This window comes from Elephantulus edwardii, unplaced genomic scaffold (assembly GCF_000299155.1).
Source record: "Elephantulus edwardii isolate Elephantulus edwardi_28Jun2011 unplaced genomic scaffold, EleEdw1.0 scaffold00049, whole genome shotgun sequence".
NCBI classification, from domain to species: Eukaryota; Metazoa; Chordata; class Mammalia; order Macroscelidea; family Macroscelididae; genus Elephantulus; species Elephantulus edwardii.
The window spans coordinates 16,102,059-16,106,141 of NW_006399799.1; positions in this window are offsets into that span (position 1 = coordinate 16,102,059).

Here is a 4,083-nt window from a genome sequence, read left to right on the forward strand (position 1 = left end):
TACTCTGAAGAGGTCCTTGACAGCAGATTTTCCCAAAGCAATCTTTTGCTGCTGGTGCCAAGAGTGTTGATTGTGGAGCTAAGCAAACTGAAGCTGTTAACAATCTCAATCTCTTCACCACAGTACCTTATAATTTAGATCTCTGCTCAAATAACACTTCTACTGGAAATGCCAGCTCCTCTCACCTCAAAAATTACTTCTTGTTCTGCTTGGTGTTTTTCATAATGTTTACCATAGCCAAACATTTATATACTGCTTCTTCTCCGCACTTGAGTATAAGCTCTGTGATGGAAAGAACTTGTGTCTGTCCTTTTTATACTGCTGTATTCCAAGCACTTAAAATAATACTTGCTACATAACCAACAGGGAGCTTTGGTGGTGCCATTTGTAGGGCATTGTACTGCGAACCCAAAGGCAACAACTCTCTGGTGGTTCAAATCCACCAGCAGTTTCTGAGGAGAAAGATGAACAATCTCCCCTCATGAAATTTACAGCCTTTGAAAACCTGCCAGAGGATCAGCTATGAGTTGGTGCCAACTCCATGCAATGAGTTTGAGTTTCCTGACAGCCAACAAGGAGCTCTGGTGGTGTAGTGCACAGCTTGTGCTGCCAGCCAAAAGGCTGCTCTTCTCCAGAGGTTCCATCTACCACTCACCTCCTGTTAAAATACATAACCTTAGAAATGTGATGGAAGGTCACTGAGTCAGTCCACTCATTTACAGTGAGCAAGTTACGTAACTGATCTGGCTTGCTGCAAGTGAAGAGAACTTGAAGCACTTACAAAAGAAGATCAAAGACTCCAGCCTTCAGTATGGATTATTCCTCAACATCAAGAAAATAAAAATCCTTACAACTAAACTGACGGGCCACATGATGATAAATGGATAAACGAGATTAAGGTGGCAAGGATTTATTTTTATTTGGATCAACAATCAACACCCATGGAAGCAGGAACATTCAAGAAATCAAACAGGAAGATCTGGTGGCCTAGTAGGTTTGAGTGCCCAGTTTTGCAAAATTGCCTAATAAATCCTCACTCTAATAATAATAATAATAAAAGTTGGATAATGAATACAGAAGATACAAGAGTTGATGCTTTTAAATTGTGATACTGGCAAAACATTGAATATTCTATGGACTTCTAAAAGAATGAACAAATCTTTCTAGGAAGAAATGCAGCTGGAGTGCCCCTTTTCCTTTTGTTCTGTCAAGTCAGAGCCAACTCATAACAGACTCTCCAGTAGGTTTTCAGACGCAGTAAATCACATGGGAGGAGACTGTCCACCCTTCTTGCATGGAGCAACTGGAGGGTTCAAACCACATACCTTGGGCTGGCAGTGCAACTTCTTACCCAAGAAGTGAGAATGGAGAGACTTCCTCTTAAATACTTAGAGCATGTTGTCAGGAGGGGCCATTCCTCGGGAAAGGATATCATGCTTAGAAAAGTCAATGAAGGAAAGGAAGACCCTCAGTAAAATGGTCTGACACAGTGTCACACACAGTCTCTGTTGAACAATGGGTTTTAGCACAGCAGAGATTGGGTGATGGTGCCTGATTGGGCAGAGTTTTGATTTGTTGTGCACAGTGTCCCTGTGAATCAGAGCAGACTGGAAAACACCTAATAGTAACAGAATTCAAATAGGGAATGGATAGATGAATAGACACCTGGATACCTGTAGCTTTACACTGATTTGGATCTTGCACATTATCTAGACCAATGCACCTAGTAGAAATTTAATGCAAGCTACAGATATAAATTTTGTCTAGTCTTATGAATGACACAACCCTGCTTGCTGAAACTGAGGAGGACCTGAAGCACTTGCTGCAGAGGATCAAGGACTGCAGCCTTCAATACGGATTGAAGCTCAACATCAAGAAGACAAAGATTCTCACCACTGGGCTGTTTGGCAGCATCGTGATAGATGGAGAAGAGATTGTTAAGAGCTTCAGTTTGCTTGGCTCCACAATCAACACTCTTGGTACTAGCAGCCAGGAAATTAAAAGATAGATTGCATTGGGAAAGTCTGCTGTCAGAGACCTCTCCAAAATACTGAAGGGCAACAATGTCATCTGGAGACTAAGGTGCTATGTGTCAGATACCTGGACAATGACTAGGGATGATAGAAGGAGAATTAAAGCCTTTGAGCTTTAATTTGAGCTTTGGTGCTAGAGGATTGAATATATCCATGCATGGCTAGGAGAACAAATAAGTTTGTTCTAGAGAGGGTGAGATCAGATTGCTCCTTGGAAGCAAGAATTCTGAAGCTTCGTCTGACACGCTTTGCACATGATGCAAGAAGGGGACCAGTCCTTGGAGAGGAACGTCATCCTTGGAAGGTGGAGGGACAGCGCAGGAGAGGAAGACCCTGGATGAGATGGATTGATTCAGTGACTGGGGTGATTGAGGTGGGTGTGTCAGAGACAGTGAGATGGGCACAGGATAGAGCAAGGTTTAGGGCTGTTGTACATAGGGTCGCTATGAGTCGCAGGTGACTCAATGGCACATAACAACAACATGTCTCACTGCCATTCAGTTGGGACTGTATCTATCCCTTCATTGGGCTTCTGCGGTTATACGTCACATGAGAGGATATTGCTCATCACTTCTGCAGAGCTGCCAGAGGAGCATGGCCTTAGATTAGTAGAGCAACTTCCTACAGACTACAACACCTCATTATACAAATGAATCGATTCATATCTGACCCACCAGTAGGTTTTTGGAGGTTGTAAGTCCCATGGGAGGAGATTGCCTGTCTTTCTCACATGGAGCTGCTGCTGGTGGATCGAACCACTACAGAAGTGTTCTTGCCTTTGGATGAGCAGGTTTTCCTATGCCACCAGAGCACCCTGCTCATGTGACGTTTGCACCTAGACCAAAAGGCTGTTGTCTGAACAGAGCAAGGGAAAGCCACAGGGTTTAAAATCAAGGAAAGTGTGTGTCAGCACTGTATCCTTTCTCCATACTTATTCAGTCTGTATGCTGAGCAAATAATTTGAGAAGCTGTACTGTATGATGAAGAATGTGGCATCAGAATAAGTGGAAGATTTGTCAACAACCTACATTATGCAGATGATACAACCTCATTTACGTTCCAGAGTTGCTTCACATTCTGGGTCAGCACATCCATCTACAGCCCCACTTGCCCTGCCTCACCCCCAAAAAGCTTCTGAGCCTACAGACTGAAATCGGGATTGCACGGGTAGGAAGCCGCACAGAGCCTCAGGTCTCTTCACCTGCGAATTGGAGATCGAAGTCCCCTCCTCTCACTTCCAAACATCCTTCTTCCTCTCCACGCCCCCTAACTAGGGGACCTAGGGAAACTGAGACCTGGATATTGGGTCCCTCTTCCAAACCAGAGCCCCACAGCCCCTCCCTCGCTACTGTGATTGTGAGCTAAGAGTTGGGGGGCACAAAGCTGGGCGCCAGTGCGGGACCTCTCCTGGCCTGGGCCGTGCCGCTCCACCGCACAGGAAGTGGGGAAGAAGTGTGACCACCAAACCTCCACCTAATAATGCCTTCCCCCCAGGTAAGCCACGGGGCGGAAGGCAGCATTGCTTCGTGCTGATCCCCTAAGTGGCTCTGGAGTCCAGCGGGGCGAGGGTAGCCCGGGGGTGGGAGTGGGAAGGAATGTGGGTGAGTAGCGGGGCGAGGGTAGGCGAAGGGGTGGTGAAGAATGTGGGTGCGGGCTCTGGCGGAACAGCGTCCTGTAAAAGGCCCTTGGGGAATGGACTTTGGCCTCTAGAGAAGAAAGGAGGTGTGGGGTTGGGGTGAGGACGGAAAGGAGTCTCGTTCGCTGCTTACTAGTTGGTCCGCCGAGATGGTTTGACTCCAGTGCTGCGCCCCTGGCTTCCTTCCGCTAGGGTTGTCTCAGCGCCATTCATTTCCACTCTTCTCCTGCGCTCCTGCAGCCTAACAGTCCCAGTGTTCTGTAGTGCCTCCTTGCTGTCACCTCCCTGATGTCACTTACTAGCTTCATGGCTACTTTTCTTCAGTTTTTCCCTTTCACTTTAGTTTCTTGGAGTAACTCGAACACTACCTTACCGCACACGACACTACCTCCCCACTGCCTGCAAGTCAAAGAT